The 23,408-nt window shown below is 44.8% G+C and overlaps 1 protein-coding gene across 2 annotated transcripts in view; it reads right to left on the minus strand.

Annotated features, from left to right (window-relative positions):
• LOC126035485 (uncharacterized) overlaps positions 1 to 23,408 on the minus strand; it is a 349,826-nt gene that overhangs the window by 176,846 nt on the left and 149,572 nt on the right. The window lies entirely within an intron of this gene.

The following is a 23,408-nucleotide window of genomic DNA, read 5'->3' on the forward strand; positions in this document are numbered from 1 at the left end:
GAGAGTGAGTGGCATAAGTTAGGAGATGTATTATGGGACTTGGTAATTGATGAAGATAAATCAGCTAAAAAATTAATGAAACCTTGGCGGGAGATTACTAACAGTATTAAGCGATATAAAGTAGAAAAGAATTTTGCGGCAGTGGCTACAGAGCGGCTGGGGGGTACTGAGGAATCAGCAGGCTTACTTACTTATGGTAAGGAGTACGTTCCTACTCCGTCCACTGGCCCACCAGTTACAGTACATCCTGAAGTGGCCAGTCAGCCGCCTCCTGTACCACCACGCGGTAATGTTACAAATTTATCTAATGAATCAGAAGTAAAATCTACTGCACCACCATGTCCTAAAGAATCAGAATCGGAAATCCCACAAATTGAAATGAAAGAGGGAATACCGAGTAATGAATCATTAAAAAATCGATTGAAAATAACACCTGTAAATTGGCAGAAAATATTAAAAGGCGCAGTAGAAGATAAACAGTATGAATTGGCTGGCAGCATTTTGGAAGTTCTTGCTTGCCCAGTTGTTTACAATGTGGGAGATGATGGAAATTTAGAAGGATTACATCAACCATTAGGCTGGAAATTACTATCACAATTATGATCTACAGTTAATGAAGCAGGATTACAATCTAAGCCTGCTAAACAAATGTTAAACTATATATGGGGAAGTATAATCTTGTGTCCAGAGGATATTAAAGGAGTTATCCGAATGATAATGACACAATCACAGCAGTTATTATGGCAAGCTCACTGGCAGCAGCATTGTGAGATTTCAATGCATCAGCTGCGTCAACGGGGAGACCCGCTTTATGGGGTTACTGTTGAGCAACTGATGGGATCAGGCCGATTCGCTAGCATTGATATTCAAATCCAACAAGGTCCAGATGTATGCTTGGAATCTATGCGAACGGCCAGAATAGCAATAGGGAATGTGAAAACTCAGCCAGTGTCACCTTCGTATATGTCAATGAAACAGAACAGAGATGAACCTTTTGGGAAATTTATAGATAGAGTGACATCTGCAATCGATCAGTCTGATGTTCCTGAATGGATGAGGGGAGCTTTATTAAGACAGTGCATTTATGAAAATACTAATCCCGAAACTAAAGCAATAATTCTGTCTTTACCGGGGGATGCAACCGTAGAAATGATGCTAGATAGATTAAGTAGAGTTCCAGTGGGTCGACAAGCGATGTTAGTGGAAGCAGTGCGGGAATTAGGGAAAGATCTGATTCAGGCACAGCAGCAAGCATTCGCAGCCTTAGCTCCGTTGCGCCAGCCTGAGATGCGACCCCGATCATCGATACAATCAAGAAGTAAATGTTTCCGCTGCGGGCAAGAAGGTCATATGAGAAGGCACTGTAGAGTTTCTCAAGTTTGGTGCGAGAACTGTCAAGTGAATAATCATAGCACCAGCGTCTGTAAGCGGACGGGAAACGGACAATCGAGCGCGTCGGGTTGCCGCGCGAGGACAACAATAGCCGCCCCAGCCCTTCAGACTCCATCGACGGGGGAACAGAGCCATCTACCGGTGGAAAACAATGCAAACCCATTTCTACAGAGTCCCTGCAACCAGCCACAAAAGGAAGCCTCGGGCTGGACTTGGCAACAGCAATAGATATTACATTACTGGACTCACGACCACAAAAGGTTCCTACAAATATTCATGGACCTATAACTATTAATGGACAAACCTATGGAGCATTATTACTTGGACGATCATCGAGCAGAATACAAGGACTATTTATTTTACCAGGAGTCATTGATGCTGACTACACTGGCGTGATATCAATTGTACTGCAAACAAATTTTCCACCAATCCATGTGCCAGCCAGCAGTCGGATTGCACAATTGGTCCCTGTGCCGCATTTGACTAAGGACCTACATCCATGTTCTGAGAAGGCAAGACAAAATGATGGATTCGGATCCACTGGAGGACTAACCATGTTAACCATGGCAATGAACAAGCGACCGGTAATGAGGATTACAATGGTAAATTATGGACATTCTGTTCACATTGAAGCACTATTTGATACGGGAGCCGACCTTACCATCGTGTCACAGGATCGTTGGCCGGAGAATTGGCCCTTGGTTCCTACGACTACCGGGGTTGAAAGTGTCGGCGGATCTACATCGGTGCAGCGTAGCAGAGACAGAGTTACTATCATCATAGACGGGAGAACAACAACTGCCTTTGTGACTGTGATGTTGCTTCCACAAGGAGTACAAGCTCTTGTTGGAAGGGATGTTTTAGATCAAATGGGAGTGATCCTTACTACAGACAAGCATTTTTAATGGCGGTCACTGCAGAATGGACTTTCCCGATCCAATTACAGTGGCTGACAGATGATCCAGTCTGGATCGAGCAGTGGCCGTTGAAAAAGGAAAGTCTACAGGCAGCTCATAACCTTGTTCGAGAACAGCTTCAACAAGGACATTTACAGTTATCAACAAGTCCATGGAATACTCCAATCTTTGTAATAAGAAAGAAATCAGGAAACTGGAGATTACTACAAGATTTAAGAGCAGTAAATTCTCAAATGCAACCAATGGGAGCTTTACAACCTGTACTACCCAATCCTGCTATGTTACCAGATCATTGGACTCTATTGATAGTTGATCTTAAGGACTGTTTCTTCACCATACATTTGCATCAGCGAGACACCCAGCGATTTGCATTTACTCTGCCTTCGATTAATAGAGAGGCACCTGCACAACGGTATGAATGGACAGTGTTACCACAAGGTATGAAGAATAGTCCACCTCTTTGTCAATTATTTGTGGACAATGCATTACGTCCTGTCCGGGAGGCCTGGCCGACAGCATTTATTTATCATTATATGGATGACATCCTGATAGCTCAAAAGGACTGTTTTACAAAACAACAAGAGCAATTTTTATCGCAAACTTTAAGAAAGGAAGGTTTAGTCATTGCTCCAGAAAAAATACAGAGGGTTTCGCCTTGGAAATACCTTGGCTGGAATATTTCAGAATCTCAAATTCGCCCTCAAAAGTTAACCCTGCACACTGAACTACGGACATTAAACAATGTACAGAAATTAATGGGAGACCTACAATGGTTACGACCAATAGTTGGTATACCTAATGAACAATTAGAAGAACTTAGGCCATTATTACAAGGGACAGATCCAGCGAAACCTGTACACCTTTCTTCCAGACAACAGGAAGTTATCAAGGCAATTGTCGAACAAATTACACAAAGGTGGGTAGATCATCGAGATCCGCGTATTCCTGTCGACTTAACGATTATACATGGACCTTCTCAATTAATTGGTGCACTGACCCAGTGCAAAAAGAAAAAGGGGGAGAGGGTCTGAGTGTTGGAATGGTTATTTACACAATTGCAACCACAAAAAACGATTGAGAGGAAATTAGAGACTTTAGCAGAACTAATTAGGAAAGGAAGGACAAGAATATTACAAATTACTGGATCGGAGCCAGGAATTATCAGAATACCTATTAAAAGGGAAAATTTAGAGTGGTGCTTGCGACAGTCGGAGGACTTACAAATGAGTTTATTGTCAACAGCAAATGATATAACTATCGATTCAATTAAAGCACCAGTCCTGCAATGGGTCAGTCAAAATACATGGATAATGCCATCAAAACAAAGTGAAAAACCATTGTCAGACGCAGTTACCGTATTTACCGATGCTGGAAAAAGGTCACGTACAGCAGCAATTACATGGCTTCAAAACAATCAATGGTATCATCATATCCTTGCAGCAGTGCCAGGAGACTCACTGCAAACACTGGAATTAGCAGCAGTAGTGTGGGCAGCTCTACAATGGCATGATACAGAATTGAATTTTGTGACAGATTCATTATATGTTGCTGGAGTTTTGGAAAGGATTGAAGATGCTAGGATCAAAGACATCAAGAATTCTCGCCTATTTGAATTGTTTCGTCAATTACAATTGGCATTACGACAGAGACAGAAAAGCTATGCAGTTATTCACATTAGAAGTCACATGTGGAAGGAAGGACTGGGAGAAGGAAATGATAAAGCTGACCAATTAGTTACCGTAACTGTACCTATGAATGACTTTGTAAAAGCCAAAGAAACTCACAACGTATTTCATCAAAATGCAAGAGGTTTATATAAGCAATTTAGTATTACAATCGAAGAAGCCCGAGGAATCGTGAGAGCGTGCCCTGAGTGTAGTCATCATGGACCAGGTTTAGGGACAGGAGTTAACCCATGTGGACTGGGCCCAAACGAACTTTGGCAAATGGACGTTACCCATGTATCTGAGTTTGGTCGTTTGAAATATGTACATGTGACTGTAGACACATTCAGTCGATTTAGCTGGGCAACAGCACAAGCTGGAGAAAAGGCACTGCACATTGTCCGACATTTGACAAGTTGTTTTGCTGTCATGGGAGTGCCTCAGAAATTAAAAACGGACAATGGACCAGAGTATGCGGGTGAAAAGATCAGAAAATTCTGTCAACAATGGGGGGTGACGCATATTACGGGCATTCCACGCTCTCCCACAGGACAAGCTATTGTAGAACGGGTTAATCAGACACTGAAAGAATATTTGCAGAAATTTAAAGATGTGTGTGATGTTCAGGAAAAGTTGGCTACAACATTATTTGTTATGAATTACCTATGCATATTTGGGGAGAATGATGAACCACCAGTCAAAGTTCATTCAGGAGTTGCTACTTTAGAACAAAAGCAACCAATGAAGGTGTATTATAGGGATTTAGCAACGGGTGAATGGAAGGGACCCGTTGAAGTACGATACATGGGGAAGGGTTATATGTGTGTTATTACTTCTACAGGACCTCAATGGGTGCCGTCTAGATGGACCAAAGCTGCGCCTGCTCCCGCTACTGTTCGCCCTTCTTGTTCCACTGAAAGCAGTTCCAGTACCGGGTCAGACAAACGTCTGGATAGCGTGGGCGAATAGGACGGGACAGACTGATTTTTGCTTAAGTTTGGCAACTGCAACAGAACCCTTTAAAACATGCTTGATAGGTTACCCTCATTTAGATTCTTCTGACTTTCTAGGATGGATAGATAATAGCAAAAGTTGTAATGGAATAGATGTAGCAAGTCAATCAGCTTGTTTAATTATGCAATTAAATCATACTCTACCCTGGGATCCACAGCAACTAGACCTTTTAGGTTCTGAAGCAATTGGCAATGGTACATATGAGAATACAACTCGTACTTGCATCACTTTTGGTAACTTTAATAAATTCACTGCACAGGCAATGCAAATGGCACGCTGGTTAGGAAAAAATAGTCGAATTGGTTGGGATGACAATCCATTATATAAATGGAGCTAGTGGTAGTATTGTTTCTCCTTACAGTACGAGTTTTGATATTAATCATCATTGTGGCAAATTTAATAAAACTACAACGCTTGGAGCCTATGGATGGAGTATGAATGATACCAATGAAATATTGAAAGTAAAAGGTTCAGCTAAAGCTTTACCACCCGGAATATTTTTGATTTGTGGAGATAGAGCATGGGGCGGAATCCCAAAGAATCCTCTTGGAGGACCTTGCTATATTGGTAAATTGGTCTTACAGTAACACATTGGAATTGGCTTAAAATATCACTATCATTACCCAGAAGCAAAAGGAGTATAACTCAACTTGGTCAAAATTGTGATGATAATGTTGAATTATGGTCAGTTACAACTAGAATTTTGCATCTATGTTCCCAGGTGTAGGGACAGCTCGTGCTTTGAATCAATTGAATAAACTCGCTTGTTGGTCAGTAAAGCAGGCTAGGGCCACGTCAGAGATCCTTGAAGAGATGATGCAGGACATGTCAAGTTTAAGACATGCAGTGTTACAAAATAGAGCAGCTATTGATTTTCTACTGCTGGCACAAGGACATGGGTGTGAAGATGTTGAGGGGATGTGTTGCTTTAATTTAAGTGATCATTCTCAATCTATTCACAAACAGATAAATTGGCTGAAAAAACATACACAAAAAATCCAGCAAGAAATTAATTGGTTTGATGGGGTGTTACAATCAATATTCGGCGGGATAACACCATGGCTAATGTCATTGATTAAGGAAGCCTTACGGTGGTTGGGTATATTGATATTAATCTGTGTAATAGTTAAAATTGCATATGTGTGCATGATGAAAGGAGTCTCAAAGCTGACGCACCAAGCTCTACTCGCACAAAAAGAAAAAGGGGGAATTGTTGGGAACTGGCTTGATGAAAAAGGACATGGGCCTGTGGAAAAGTTGTGCGAGCAGAGTTCTGTGTGAAAGAATGTCAGTTTGAGCAGCAAGATTAGGCCTTGGCCGAAAATAGCTGGCTCTACTGACAGCAGGAGAAAAACAGCAGCTGGTCTTGCCGTTATCGGGAGAAAAATAAAAGCAGTGTGACCTTGGCATAACTTCACAAGTAACTTTTGAAGAAGTTCTCATGAGAAAGTTACTGAACACGCATAGCTGCCAGCCACAAGTGGGTGTGTTTTAGTAATGAATAAACATTAGCAATGTACCAATCATATTAGGACTAGTAGGCATAATTATCGCAAACTGTATAAATATGAGCTATCCGTGCAAATAAAGTTGAATCACTTCTATCACTCATATTGGGTCGACTTATGTGCATTCCTCCGCCACTCCAACAAAGTTCCTTGATGCTGTGGAAGTGCCATCAGGTGCTCACATATATCAATATATAGATGATATCCTAGTTGGTGGGGATAACAAGGAACAGGTAGGGCAAGTGGCTGAGGCCATCTGGAATCTGTTAGTCAAGAATGGGCTAGACATTCCATCTTCTAAATGTCAAGGTCCTGGACAAGAAATTAAATTCCTGGGGGCATGGTGGATAGCTGGAGCAGTTGCGGTACCTCACGACACTCTTTCAGCTATTGAAAAGGGACAGACTCCAGGCAATAAAATGGAATTACAGCAGCTGCTAGGTACTTTGGACTACTGGAGAAAACATATACCAGGGTTCTCAGTGATTGCCCGCCTTCTCTATGACTTGCTCCAAAAGAATAGGAAATGGGATTGGACTTTGCACCATACGGAAGCCCTTAACACTTTGAAAGATTAGTTTAAGTCTTATCAGAGACTAGGCCCATTGCACCCATGAGTGTAGGGTTCAGTTATATGGAAGTTAGTTATTGGACCTGAAAATAGCTCATGGTCACAAGATTGTTCCAGGCGCCTTTAGAAGGCCTTGAACAGAATAAATAAGAAGATAGAAGAAGAAAGATCCCAATTAGGAAAACACAGGTGCACATTCCACGATAAAGGGAACTTGGCACAAACAACCTCAATTCAGGGGCTTATCTTGACCAATTGGACTAAGACAAGTCTTGTATGCTCTAATTAACACAACCAATTATGTCTTATGTTTGTGCGCGTGGACAGTATCGATGTAACCAATCACCACTTATGCTTGTGCGCGTGGACAGTACCGATGTAACCAATCACCGCTTATGCTTGTGCGTGTGGACACCAAGTGCTTGCATGTAGTAGCCAATCAAAGTCTCTCAACAACTTAAGAGAATTGTATAAAAATGATTAGCTAAGCTCAATAAACTGGCGACTTTAATCATCACATTGGTGTTCCGTCGTCCGGGCCCCGCACGGATTAATCCCTAAACCCTACACATGAGATCCATTAAGGGTGGAATGGGGATTTGCTGCACATGCCTTGTATTGTGGTGTGTTTCAAAAGGGACCGCAAGGATCAGCTAGGCCTTTATTATTATCTTCCACTTCATCTAAGGAGACTGAGCAACGATATTCAGATTGGAAAAAGGGGGTCCTTTCCCTCACTAGAGCGGTTAAGGAAGCTGAAAAGCTGCGTACAACACAAGATGGTATAGTACAGGGCTCTTTCCCTCTCTTAAATTCAATCCTCAATGGGTCACCACCTCCCGAGGGAGTAGCCCAAAAGGCCACAGTTAGGAAATGGTACACATACCTAGAAGGGATAAACCAATTGCTCCCACTAAAGGAGGGTCTGGTTAAGGTTTTCAAACTACAGCAACCTATAAACCCTGATCCAACCTTGTTGGGTCAACCTTATAAACCTTCTCCAACTGAGGAGGCACCTGAATTTGTGGCAGGCTCAGATGTGCAGGGAGTGTGGTTCACAGATGCATCTGCCCATCGAGTGGGATCGAAATGGCAATATAAAGGAGTGGCATTGGAAATTGGTACTGGGAAGACAGTCGAGGAAGAGGGTGAAGGTAGTGCACAAGTAGGGGAACTATGGGCTTTATTACTGGCCATAGAGAATGGTGTTACCATTGTCTATACTGACTCTTATGCAACCTTTAAGGGCACTACAGCGGGGATATGTCAGTGGGAATCTAGTAAGTGGGAGGTAGGTCATGCGAAAGTGTGGAGGACAGAGGACTGGTAACGTTTCCTGGCAATAGGGAGAACCTGACCTTTAAAGGTGGGATGGGTGAAGGGACATGCTCAGGATGGAGCCCCAGCTGTGAAATGGAATCAGCAGGTGGACCACCTGGCCCAAATCAGGATGGTCACCAGTGAGAAGGAAGATTGGGATAGACTAGCAGAATGGTTGCATATCAAACGAGGCCCCTCAGGGAAAGCAGATCTCTATTATGAATGCTGATCTCAGGGTTGGCCAGTGTCTATGAAAACCTGTGAAGCAATCCTTGCAGTTGCCCACAGTGCCAAATAAAGCTTAAGGCTAATCACCCAAACCAAGCTCCGGCCCATCGTATCAGACAAGGCAAGGCTCTTTGGAGCATGTGGCAGGTTGATTACATAGGTCATCTGAAACCATCCCATGGGAGGAAACATATTTTGGTAGGAGTGGAGATCAGGATTGTCTATGGCAACGGCTGTTGGCACAGCTACTGGAGACCAGACGGTACAGGTTTTGCAAGAATGGTTTGGTATTCTACCTATTCCTGAATGTATTCAAAGTGACAGTGGGTCACATTTCACAGCCACAGTGGTACAAAATTGGGCACGAGGGGAAGGCATCAAATAGGTATTTTACACACCATATTAACCCCAAGCTAATGGTATAGCTGAGCAAACCAATGAATGGCTTGATCAAAAGACATGCTGATGTCTCATGACATAACTGAGACATGCAATTACCACAGGCAGTTTTTACTATTAATAACTGATGGGGAAATTATGATAGTCCAAATATTCAAGCATTTTGTCCTACGGGACCATTAACATGCAATGACTCTATACCAGATGACCAGAGACACCAGTTCCCACTGAGAACATATGTGGGCCAACCTGTCGGTGAAACTGCCCTCCATTGGCATTGTTCCTATGACCCTAGCAAAACCCAGAGGCTTATATGCTGGGGAAGCCTTGATTGGGAGTGGAAAAACTCACCACATCAGTGCCTGGTGGATAATCCCAGACTTCTAACTCTGTGACCTGGTTATAGGACCGAGGCCTAGCTTTGTGCTTTCTTAAAGGACAATGAAGAAATGAGCCATTCCAGTGCTTCTACTGGTAGTGATGATGGTGGCAAGCATGGATGGTGAAGATCTGGATTATAATGTCGTGGCAAAAATGATGGTGGGATTCGCTCAAATGATGAACTTCTGTAATAGTTTGCCTGCCTACCCCCAAATCAGCTGATGACCCCTTACCAATTTTTCTGCAGGACATCAGTATATCACAAGCCCTTGATCTCACATGGGAGCAATGCAACAATTATAGTTGGAGATTCAGAGACAAGAGGGGAAGAGGTTTGTCGTAGTTTCAGCCCAGCCGGTAACAAAGGACCACACAGCCGCTCGCTCGCTCCTCCGCCCCCCTCTGGTGGGATGGGGAGGAGATGGAGGAGAGAAAAGAAAAAGAAACTGGAACCTCGAGGGTTGAGATAAAGGCAGTTTACTGGGACAAACACAAAGAAATTACAACAACAACAACGGCACTAATGAAAAAGTATACAAAAAGAGTGATGCACAGTGCAACTGCTCACCACCCGGGACCCGACACTCCGCCACTTCCCCCACTGAAAACAGAGACCACCCCCCGGACTGGTCTGCATTTATATACTGAGCATGATGTCACATGGTATGGAATAGCTCCTTGGCTAGTTCAGGTCAGCTGCCCCGGCTATGCCCCCACCTCCCAGGTTCCTGTAAAAATTAACTCTATCCCAGCTGAACCCAGGACATTATCCACCCCTTATTCTATACCATCTACATCATGCCCAGATCTTACATTTTTCTAATCAACCACTACTACTTTCCTTGTCTTATATATAAATATATGGACTCCCCACCCCGACCTCGCACACACACACACGGTGTTCCTTTAGCCTATGGGCTATCCCTTTAATGTGTCCATCGATTTTGGGGCTCTATCTGTTGTAACAGTTCTTCAGGATAAGAGAGAGATGGTGTGAGATGTTGGGTTGTTGTACGCTGCCTCTGGAACTTGTGGCTAGTACATTTGGTGCAACACATGCCCTTGGTCTGCAAGTCGAGGATGTTGATCTTGAGGAAATTGCTGGGTGCCAGATCAAGTTCTATCGCTGTTGTACTTGGCTCAGTTTCAAAAGTCCATCCTGCAGTCATTTGGATAATTCTTGCAATAATACCCTTGATATGGCATATAGACTCTATAGATACAATGACATGCATTGGCAGGTTATTTAGCAGTTAAATATCATACAGCCCAATTCACTGGCTATTCTCTCCCAAAATCAAATCTCCCTGAGGTACACATCGAACTTCCCCATCCTTCTGCATCACCCACCAGGTGTACCCAGGTCCTTGAGCAAAAACAACCCCTTGAATGGGTTTGCCTCTGCTTGAGGGAGGACTAACCCAGACTGTCTTTCCTAACATACTCCTCATGCGCACTACAGGGACTTTATCCCCTTCTACAGTATGTGGAACTCTTGGTTGGGCAGGGCCAGCCCGATTGGCGGATCCTCTAGTATTAACTAACCAGGTGGCTTTTGTTAAATGTGTATCCCAATGTTTGAAAGTTCCACCCCCCATCGGTCTCAATGTAGTTTTCAGCAGTCCATAGTATTGTTCAATTTTTCCGGAGGCCGGTGCGTGATAAGGGATGTGATATACCCACTCAATGCCATGTACTTTGGCCCAGGTGTCTACGAGGTTGTTTCGGAAGTGAGTCCCGTTGTCCGACTCGATTCTTTCTGGGGTGCCGTGTCGCCATAAAATTTTCTTTTCAAGGCACAGGATAGTGTTCTGGGCAGTGGCATGGGACACAGGGTATGTTTCCAGCCATCCAGTGGTTGCTTCCACCATTGTAAGCACATGGCACTTGCCTTGGCGTGTTCGTGGGAGTGTGATATAGTCAATCTGCCAGGCCTCCCACTGCTTATATTTCAGCCATCGCCCTCCATGCGACAGGGGTTTTTGCCGCTTGGCTTGCTTAATTGCAGCACGTTTCACATTCATGGATGACCTGTGCGATAGTGTCCATGGTCAAGTCCATCCCTCGATCTCGAGCCCATCTATGTGTTGCATTTCTTTCCTGATGGCCTGAGGTATCGTGGGCCCACTGAGCCATAAATAGCTCACCCCTACGTTGCCAGTCCAGGTCCACCTGAGACACTTCAATCTTGGCGGCCTGATCCTCCTGCTGGTTGTTTTGATGTTCTTCAGTGGCTCGACTCTTGGGTACATGAGCATCTACGTGACGTACTTTTACCACTAGCTTCTCTATCCAAACAGCGATATCTTGCCACAGTGCGGCAGCCCAGATGGGTTTACCTCTGCGCTGCCAATTGCCCTTCTTCCATTGCTGTAGCCACCCCCATAGGGCATTTGCCACCATCCATGAGTCAATATGGAGATAGAGCACTGGCCACTTCTCTCTTTCAGCAATGTCTAATGCTAGCTGGATGGCTTTCACCTCTGCAAACTGACTCGATTCGCCTTCTCCTTCAGCAGGTTCTGCGACTAGTCGTGTAGGACTCCATACAGCAGCCTTCCACCTCCGATGTTTTCCCACAATGCGACAGGACCCATCAGTGAACAGGGCATATTGCCTCTCATTTTCTGGCAGTTTATTATACAGCAGGGCCTTTTCAGCCTCTGTCACCTCCTCCTCTGGCGACATTCCAAAATCTTTGCCTTCTGGCCAGTCCGTGATCACTTCTTACATTCCTGGGCGACTGGGGTTTCCTATGCGAGCCCGCTGTGTGATCAGTGCAATCCACTTAATCCACGTGGCGTCAGTCACGTGATGCGTAGAGAAAATTTTCCCTTTGAACATCCAGCCCAGCACTGGCAGTCGGGGTGCTAAGAAGAGCTGTGTTTCAGTACCAACCACTTCTGAGGTGGCTCGAACTCCTTCATATGCTGCCAGTATGTCTTTTTCAGTTGGAGTATAGTGAGCCTCGGATCCTCGATATCCTCGACTCCAAAACCCCAGAGGTCGGCCTTGGGTCTCCCCAGGTGCTTTCTGCCAAAGGCTCCAGGTAGGGCCATTCTCCCCAGCTGCAGTGTAGAGCATATTTTTAATATCTTGTCCTGTCCGGACTGGCCCAAGAGCTACTGCGTGAACAATCTCCTGCTTAATCTGTTCAAAGGCTTGTTGTTGCTCAGGCCCCCATTTAAAATCGTTCTTCTTCCGAGTAACTTGGTAGACAGGGCTTACAATTTGACTGTAATTTGGATTATGCATTCTCCAAAAAACCACAACACCTAAGAAAGCCTGTGTTTCCTTTTTATTAGTTGGTGAGGACATAGCTGCTATTTTGTTGATCACGTCAGCAGGGATCTGATGACGTCCATCTTGCCATTTTACTCCTAAGACTGGATCTCCTGCGCAGGTCCCTTGACCTTACTTTCTTTTATGGCAACACCAGCCTTCAAAAGGATTTGGAATATTTTCTTCCCTTTCTCAAAAACTTCTTCTGCCGTGTTGCCCCATACGATGATGTCATCAATATATTGCAGGTGCTCTGGAGCTTCACCTTTTTCTAGTGCAGCCTGGATCAGTCCATGGCAAATGGTGGGGCTGTGTTTCCACCCCTGGGGCAGTCGATTCCAGGTGTACTGGACGCCCCTCCAAGTGAAAGCAAACTGAGGCCTGCACTCCGCTGCCAAAGGAATGGAGAAAAATGCATTAGCAATGTCAATTGTGGCATACCACTTAGCTGCCTTTGAGTCCAGTTCATATTGAAGCTCTAACATATCTGGCACAGCAGCGCTCAGCGGTGGCGTGACTTCATTCAGCCCACGATAATCTACTGTTAGTCTCCATTCCCCATCAGATTTCTGCACGGGCCATATGGGACTATTAAAGGGTGAGTGAGTCTTGCTGATCACTCCTTGGCTCTCCAATTGGCAAATCAGCTTATGGATGGGGATCAGGGAGTCTCGGTTGGTGCGATATTGCCGCCGGTGCACCTTCGTGGTAGCATTTGGCACCTGTTGTTCTTCAACCTTCAGCAACCCCACAACCGAAGGGTCTTGGGAGAGACCAGGCAGGGTAGACAGCTGTTCAATCTCCTCCGTCTCCAATGCAGCTATACCAAAGGCCCAACGGTACCCTTTTGGGTCCTTGAAATACCCCCTCCTGAGATAATCTATACCAAGGGTGCACGGGGCCTCTGGGCCAGTTGCAATGGGGTGTTTATGCCACTCATTCCCGGTTAGACTCATTTCAGCTTCCAATACGATTAGCTCTTGGGATCCCCCTGTCACACCAGAGATACAGATGGGTTCTGCCCCTTTATAACTAGATGGCATTAGGGTACATTGTGCACCAGTGTCCACTAGAGCCTTATATTCCTGGGGGTCTGATGTGTCAGGCCATCGAATCCACACTGTCCAGTAGACTCGGTTGTCCCTCTCCTCCACCTGGCTGGAGGCAGGGCCCCTCTAATCCTGGTTAGAATATCCGTTACTCACTTTCTGCACACGTGAATCAGAAGTCCCTTCAAGGGGATCAGAAATGAGATCAGCCCATCTACTGCGTCTGGGGGACTGCTCACGGGAAACTGGAGCAGCAGTTTTCCATGAAGAATTCTCTTTTCTGGTTGCTTTTTCTCGCAACTCCTGTACCCGTGCATCCAAGACTGAAGTGGGTTTTCCATCCTACTTCCTCATGTCCTCTCCATGGTCACGCAGGTAAAACCACAGGTTAGCCCGTCGAGTGTACTTTCTCTCTCCTCTCTCTTGGGCAGAGGAACGCTGACTCCCAATAACTGCGATGCGGGCCTGTACAGGTGAGGAGGAGGACATATCCACTTTGAATTGCTGGAACTTTCGGGATAATTCCTCTACAGCTGAGACACAGGCCCGTAGGGAGGAAGAGAGACTTCCTTTGTATTGCCGGAGTTGGAGAGCCAATTCATCCACCGTTTGTCCATAGCCTTCTCTCCAGGACATTACTGCCAATGAGTTGGCATAGGTTGGTGGTGCACTTCGTAGAAACTTCCGCCACATGGGTTGTGTGCATTGGACTTCATCTGGATCTGTGGGTGACTGCGCATTTCTGGATCATTGTAAATCACCTCCAGCACGGCTAATTCTCTCAGGTACTGGATACCTCTCTCCATGGTGGTCCACTTGCCTTGGTGACATGTAACTTCATCCCTGAAGGGGTATCTTTCCTTTACACCTAACAGAAGTCGCCTCCAGAGGCTGAGGACTTGTGTTTTTCTCCCAGTCGCCTTGTCGATGCCCCCCTCCCTAGACAGAGATCCCAACTGCTTGGCTTCCTTACCCTCTAATTCCACACTACTAGCCCCGCTATCCCAGCATCGGAGCAGCCAGGTAACAATGTGCTCACCTGGGTGGCGGCTAAAATCTTTTCGCATGTCACGCAACTCACTCATGGATAGGATCGGGTAATTATTTCAGGTTCTGCCTCTACCTCCTGTTCTCGCGATGACCCTGGTTCATCTTCATCTCTCGCTAAGCGAACTGATTTCTTTGTGTGTTTCTTTTTCTGTACAGGGGCAACTGATACTGGCACAGGTTGGTTCTCTGGTTTAGCTGCAGTGTCTGTCACCGGGGTAGGGGTAGTCATGGTACCTGTTGTCATGGTAGGGACAGCCACGGTGCTTGTTGTCGGGGTAGGGGCAGCCACGGTGTCTATTGTCAGGGTTTGGGTAGCCACGGTGCATGTTGTCCTGTTTTCCATCTTTTCCCCCTTTTCCCCCCGAGGGTGCTGCATAATATCAAGCAGTGTTTGGTAGATACTGGCCAGGGCCCAGCACAGTGAGGCGAGTTGTATGTCTTTGGAATAGCCACAGCATTTTTCTTTCAAATATTCTGTCACTTCATGAGGGTTCTGTAGTTGTTCGGGAGTGAACTTCCAAGTCACTGGCAGTGAGAAGTTCTCTAGATACTTGCCCATATGCTCCCACATGCCGTGCCACCCATGAGTATCCAGCTTTGGGGGAGATCTCTGAGTGGTACTCTTAAAGAGCCTTTTTGTAGCCCTAAAGAAGACCTGAAACATATTCAGGAGGCATAGCACTAACAGCACGCTGGCTTGCGCATCCCAAGGATATTCAAAATTCTCAAAAGCTGTTGTATTAGTCGGAAGGAGAAAAGGGAGGTGAACGGACAGGGGGAGGTATCCCCCCCTAATTTCCCCATGGATTGGGTGTAATTACCAATAAAATCCGACAGAAGGCGCCCAAAGTATGGAAATATTATCACTGCCTCATACAGATACCAGCTTAACCTCATGACCAGTGATGTAATCATTTCATAAGTCGACATTGCCCAATACAGCAAAATGATAATCCCAATCACTCTCCCAGAGATGAGATACGCAACTACAGGCAATACATAGAGCATATAAGAGCTTACAAAACGCCACCATGTAAACAAATGAAACAACATTGTGACTAACAGCTAGATATCTAAGAAATGCGTTTGGCAAATTTGTTTCAACACGCTCTGGCCAGATCTGTCGTTATCTCAACCCTTCTGCCCCACGTTGGGCGCCAAAAAGGACTGTCGTGGTTTCAGCCCGGCCGGTAACAAAGGACCACGCAGCCGCTCGCTCACTCCTCCGCCCCCCTCCGGTGGTATGGGGAGGAGACGGAGGAGAGAAAAAAAGAAAAAGAAACTGGAACCTCGAGGGTTGAGATAAAGGCAGTTTACTGGGACAAACACAAAGAGATTACAACAACAACAACGGCACTAATGAAAAAAAAAAAGTATACTAAAAGAGTGATGAACAGTGCAACTGCTCACCACCCGGGACCCGACGCTCCGCCACTTCCCCCACCGAAAACAGAGACCACCCCCCGGCCCGCTCCCCATTTATATACTGGGCAGGATGTCACATGGTATGGAATAGCTCCTTGGCTAGTTCAGGTCAGCTGCCCCAGCTATGCCCCCCACCTCCCAGGTTCCTGTAAAAATTAACTCTATCCCAGCTGAACCCAGGACAGATAGTTACGAAGTCACAATCAGGGCACGTCGCCTTTGTCCATTTTAGCAGCATTTTCAAATTATGCTCAGTTATATGGGCTTGATATTTTTGCAGGAGCTGCTGCATCATACTATATGTGGCTTTCTCTTCCCGGGGCATTTCACTCCCCATTGTTCCCAGCTGCTCACCTGTCGTCCAGCGAGAGGCAATTTGGCTGCGCAGTCTTCTGCTTCCTTTCAGCAGTTTGAGAAGTTCAGCTGGGCTTGCCACCCGTGCAGTCGAACCCACTGCGTCTTAGGCTCTAGGATCCTCAGCCTGTTCGGGCGCCGTTTGTTGCAACTGAAAAAGGACTCCGAAGCTGGTTGCAAACGAAGACCCTTGATTGAACAAAACGAGTCCTTCTATCTGCTAGCTGTGGCCGATGCAACAGCCAGCAATCATAGGCAGAAGCTTTCCAAAATTTTCGATGCAGCAGCAACTATCTTATCTCTACACAATTCTTGGCTCCGTGTCCTTCCAGCATAATTACTTCACTGGGAACTTCACTGTTCCCGTGGCTTTCTGCCAACCAGAGCAATAATATCATTGTTTTCACAGGTGGTCACTGAGTGAAGTGCTCCCACAACTGGATGGCTGGAAACATATCTTGTGCCCCATGCCAGCTCCTGGAACACTATCCTGGGCCTTGAGAAGCAGGTCTTGTGGCAACATGGCACCCCAGAAATAATTGAGTCAGACAACAGGACTCATTTCCGAAACAACCTCAGACACCTGGGCCAAAGAGCATGGCATTGAGTGGGTGTACATTATCCCCTGTCATGCACCAGCCTCTGGGAAAATTGAACGCTACAATGGACTGTTAAAGACTACATTGAGAGCAATGGGGGGCGGAACTTTCAAACATTGGGATACACATTTAGCAAAAGCCACCTGGTTAGTCAACACCAGAGGATCTGTCAATTGGGGTGGCCCTGCCCAGTCAGAACTTTTTACATACTGTAGAAGGGGATAAAGTCCCTGTAGTGCACATGAAAATTATGTTAGGGAAGACAGTCTGGGTCACTCCTGCCTCAGGCAAAGGTAAACCCATTCTTGGGATTGCTTTTGCTCAAGGACCTGGGTGCACTTGGTGGGTGATGCGAAAAGATGGGGAAGTCCGATGTGTGCCTCAAGGGGATTGGATTTTAGGTGAGAATAGCCAGAATTAAACTGTATGATATTAGTTGCTATATAACCCTGTCACTGTATGTTATCATTACTATAATTGTTATATGCTATATCCATAGTACTACAGTAAGAATCACTTAGATCAAGCAAGAATGAACTGTGATAAAACTGAGCGAAGTGCGGTAGTGATGGAACCAGAACTGACTCCAGCATGCAACAATCCAATGGTGCACACCATCCTCCTGCTGCGTGCAATGTCACCTGCTTGTTGCACTGCACTGAAGCCCAATCGTGCTCTGCCAACTGAGAGGACTTTGCACCATCCCTCCTGCCCAGAAAGACTGGTATGACAGATTGATACTGAAAAGCCGGTCGAAGAAACTCTCTAAGACTAATTTTGGAGTTTTAGAAAGCAGGCATTCTTTATTGCGGCGCTGAATGCACAGGGGATAGTTCCACCTAGCGTGCATACCACAGCTTTAGCACTAACAGGTTATATAGAATAACTAATTGCATATTAATCAGATTAGTATACATATACATAAAAATAATTGCAACTGATTATCTTAGTACTGCCTACATCCGATCATGAGCAATGAAGGATCCATTTGAGTTGAAGGTCTGCTTTTGTAACCACCGATCCATTTGAAGTTCTTGTTGGCTGTCCTTGAAGTCTTTATTCTTGTCCTTGTTCTTTGATCTTGAAGCTTAACGCAGTTTCAATCACATGTGGTCAGTTTCAACATTGTTCTCCTCTAGCGTACAGGAACATCTAGTCATAAGAGCAAAGAACTGCAAAACTTAGGAGTAACTACCTCTACTAGTTAATTGCTTGGCTATACTTTTGTCTATTGTTTCAGTCATAGTGTTAGTATAAGATTTCTAATAATTATTTACTAAATCTCACTTTTACAGTCACCTAGCAGCAAACCAGTTTCCACAGCTGGTACAAAATATTAAAACCATCAAAATATTTAGAGATACCATACAGAATGTATGGACATATGCTATCAACAGATGGAGCCCAGAGTCAGGAACTAAATGAACTCAAGAAACATTTTATGAACGTGACCCATAAACTAAAGGAATGATACCTGTGTGTGCATATACATATATATATATATCTGTGACAGAAAAAGACTTCACTGCAAGGTTCAAGCAAATGACTTGAACTTCACTCACAGTCTTAACTACAAGGTTCAAGCAAATGATTTATTTGAACTTCACTTACAGACTTAACACGCCACTATTGCAGGTATTACAGATACAGTGGAGGAATGCACTATTGCAATTTTTTAAGGCAAGAGTAGTACATTATTACAACCACAAGCGATTCACAGACAACCACAAGCACACACGCGTTTACAAACTTAAAGCATAAACAATATTCACTTACCCGTCCAGATAAGGGCTCTCAATCCCAGAGAAGCTACCTCAACTGGTGTCCCGATCAAGGCGGGGGGGAAGGGTTTCCTTCACAAGCCAACTGTATAGTTGGAGAAGTGACTCCCCTATTTCCAACCTGAATCTTAGAATTTTTATCCCCCGACTTGTGGAATGGTGTGTATGACTATGTCTGAGTGGATTATGATAAATGCCTAAATGGATTATGTATATCTGAGTGGAGTTTCCCCTTATCTTTCCTTCATTGGTCTGTGCTTGTTTGAATACACAAGGTTGTGATTTGAAACTGAAGCTGAAACCTTCCACGTTTTGGGGGTTTTTTACCTTGCTTCCTCAGGCAACTGAACAGTGGTTGGATTGAGACTCAGGGCATACTATTTGTTAAGGGATTTCAAGGCTCAGTTCAGGTTTTGGTTCTTTGAATGGCACAGCCACCGCCCTGTTTAGTTCAGGGTTTATCAGACAACCCAGGGCTAAGCTATCTACACAGCTCCCTGTGAGTCATCTCTGCAGAGAGACAGGGCCTCAAGGCAATCTAAGGCTGGGTCGCTTTTGTAACCCCCCCTGAGCCGCCTGTGTGCACTAGACATGGTGAAACTCCTTTGTGAACTAGGAGCAGGACAATCCACACAATATGGCATTGTTTATATGTCTCAAAGGGACAAAAGGTGATGATGATTCACCAGGATGTGACTGAAGTTATGGGAACTGAGCATGACATCAGTGGTATAGAATAAGGGGTGTATACTGTCCTGGTTTCAGCCGGGATAGAGATAATTGTCTTCCTAGTAGCTGGTACAGTGCTATGTTTTGAGTTAGGTATGAGAAGAATGTTGATAACACTGATGTTTTCAGTTGTTCCTAAGTAATGTTTAGTCTCAAGTCAAGGATTTTTCAGCTTCTGATGCCCAGCCAGCAAGAAGGCTGGAGGGGCACAAGAAGTTGGGAGGGGACACAGCCAGGGCACCTGACCCAAAGCGGCCAACGGGGTATTCCATACCATGTGATGTCATGTCTAGTATATAAACTGGGGGAGGTGAGGGTGGGGGGATCGCCGCTTGGGGACTAACTGGGCATTGATCAGCGGGTGGTGAGCAATTACATTGTGCATCACTTGTACATTCCAATCCTTTTATTATTATTATTGTCATTTTATTGATGTTATTATTATCATTATCAGTTTCTTCTTTTCTGTTCAATTAAACCATTCTTATCTCAACCCATGAGTTTTACTTTTTTTTTCTGATTCTCTCCCCCATCCCACTGGGTGGGGGGGAAGTGAGTGAGCAGCTGCGTGGTGCTTAGTTGCTGGCTGGGGTTAAACCACGACAATGTGAAGGAGTTTGGCAATTTATTGCCTCTGTGAAAGAGTGATTATTAATGCATAGAACCCTATCTCAAATGTCTACAGGGACTATTTTGTTTTGTTTACTGTCTATTCATAGCCATGGAGATGTCAATCTGTGCATCCATAACTGACCAGCCATTATGGCTGGTAATTCCACTCCTTGGACCTATGTAGCCCACACAGGTTGTTTTTTCCACCTAATTCTTAGAAGTGCCCTCGCATCTTAGGTGTGCAGCTCACAGCTAAGTACTTCTGTTGAGGTACTAGGAAGATGTAACATATGGGCTCTGCTATCCCAATGTTTTCCTTTGCAGATTAACCATACTTGTTCATTATTAGTAAACTGGGCAGTTGCATAGTGTGGCAGGTAGTATCCAAAGAGTCATTCTGAACACCAGTAGAAATAGTCTTAGATACATTTTTCATGATTTCCCAGGTCTTTCTTTCTATTCAGTGCAATTGGAGGTGAACCATTTCTAATCGGATAGCAGATTTAGCCAGCCCCTCAAGGTGCTGAGATGTTAGTTGTCCAACCAGTTTCAGCTGGGCTTGGAGGGCTTAGATATCCATGGTGTTTAGGGCAACTCCTCCAAGTCCTAGCATTCCTGATATGTTTCTCTTAGTTCTTCTGTAGATGCCTTGTTCAGGGAACATGGCATGTTGAATCCTTATAATAAAAGGCTCACAGGCAGTATTGTGTCAACTTACATTCCAGTGCCACTCGATGTGGTACTCTCTCTTATTGGATTACTCCAAGTAAAGTTTGCCACTTGCCTATGGTAAATATATTGGAGGGTGGTGTTACAAATTGTGGGGTTCACAATGTTCTTTGCCAAGATAATATTGAGGTTAATTCACTAATGCTGGTTTGTGTTTCTTCCATTAGATAGGATCTCATATTTAAATTCTAATTTTAGATTGTTTTGGGTACATTTATAAATACTTGTGAAGTCAGTGGCCTAATTAAGTCTACTAGTCATACTGGTGAGAAGTCCTTTATAGTCACTAATATAGCCTACATACCAGGCTTCATTTTTACCTGCTCCACTCTGGCTGCTATTCTGAGGTAACTGTGTTGTATTACCATTAGGGATTATTATACAGTAACACATTCCCCTTCAATTTCTTTACCATACTGTGAATCCTCCAATTTTTTATTTTTTTTTTTGTTATGGTTCATTTCATATGATTCCCTCTCATTCCACAGTGGCACAGTAGCTTATGACCAGCACTGGGGGGTGGTTGTTTGTGCCACTGTTAAAGTCAAAGTCCAGACTGCTATCTGTATCAAAATAGGGTTCATCTTCCTGTGTATAATGAGGTTCACAAGGGATTAATTAAAGTCAGCGTGCATGTAGGTATACATTTAATTTCTGTTTTGTAATATTACTGATGCTGTATGTCCCAGTCCATGTGCAAACACTACCACCCCCCCCACCACCATGTTTTCCCTTTTCCTAAGGGGGTGACAGCCCAAGCAATCATGCTTCCCATCCATTCATGGCCTGTTGCAATTGGAACCTTATCACCAGCTACTGTTCTGACAGGCTGTGAGCAAGAGGCCCCACTGGAATATTAGGCTTTAAAACTAGCTAAGGCCTCTGATGAGAACCAGAGGTGTGATGAAAACTATTCAAGGGCAGAAGTATGGTGTGAGCACTAACTGGGTTATGTCATTGCTCTGGTATGCTAACTGCTTGTGCTTAATTAGGAGTAGGTAGGGGTATCAAGACTAAAGTAAGATAATTCTGTCCAAAAAAAAATAATGGAAATGAAATATAACCAGCATGGACCATAGAGTCAGAATGGAGCTATTGTCATCGGTTAACCCCATGTCATGTTTAACCCCAGCCAGCAACCAAGCACCATGCAGCCACTCACTCACTCCCCCCCACACCCAGTGGGATGGGGGAGAGAATTGGGAAAAGTACAACTCATGGGTTGAGCTAAGAACGGTTTAATTGAACAGAAAAGAAGAAACTAGTAATGATAACACTAATAAAAATGACAACAGTAATAATAAAAGGATTGGAATATGCAAGTGATGCACAATGCAATTGCTCACCTACCACGAATCGATGCCCAGTTAGTTCCCAAGCGGCAATCCCCCCAACCCCACTCCCCCTAGTTTATATACTAGACATGATGTCACATGGTATGCAATACCCCATTGGCCACTTCGGGTCAGGTGCTCTGGCTCTGTCCTGTGCCAACTTCTTGTGCTCCTCCAGCCTTCTTGCTGGCTGGGCATCAGAAGCTGAAAAATCCTCGACTTCAGACTAAACATTACTTAGCAACAACTGAAGACATCAGTGTTATCAACATTCTTCTCATACCTAACTCAAAACAGAGCACTGTACCAGCTACTAGGAAGACAATTAACTCTATCCCAGCTGAAACCAGGATATATCCCAATGGATGTGATCAACAAAAACCAGCCATGTCCCCACCAGATAACACAAAAGAAACACAAGATTTCCTAGGCATTGTGAGTTTCTGGAGAAAGCATATTCCAGGTTACAGTCAGATTGTGAGCCCTCTCTATTGAGTGACCTGAAAGAAATGGTTTCGTATGGGGCCATGACAGGTGGGTTGACCCCGGCTGGCAGGTAAACCCCTACCCAGTTGCTTGCTCACTTCCCCCCCTGCTCCCCAAGAGATGGGGGAGACAATTGGAAGGGCCAAAGTGAGAAAACTTGTGGGTTGAGATAAAGACAGTTTAATAAGGGGCAGGGGGAGAAAGTAAAAAAAAAAGTGATGCAAAAGCAATCACTCACCACCAGCAGACCAATGCCTAGCCAGTTCCCAAGCAATGGCTACTTTGGAAAGAATACCTCCTCTTCCCTGCCACCTTTTATTGCTGAACATGTCATTATATGGTATGGAATAACTTTTTGGTCAGTTCAGGTCAGCTGTCTGTCATGGTTTAAACCCAGCCGGTAACAAAGCACCACGCAGCTGCTCGCTCACTCTTCCGCCCCTGGCCACGGTGGGATGAGGAGAAAATATAAAGGCAGGCTCGTGGGTCGAGACAAGGACCGGGAGGGATCACTCCCCACTTATGGTCACGGGCAAAAGACAGGCTCAACTTGGGGAAGAAACAAAATCAATTTAATTTACTAC

This window comes from Accipiter gentilis, chromosome W (genome assembly GCF_929443795.1).
Source record: "Accipiter gentilis chromosome W, bAccGen1.1, whole genome shotgun sequence".
In the NCBI taxonomy this organism is placed as follows: domain Eukaryota; kingdom Metazoa; phylum Chordata; class Aves; order Accipitriformes; family Accipitridae; genus Astur; species Astur gentilis.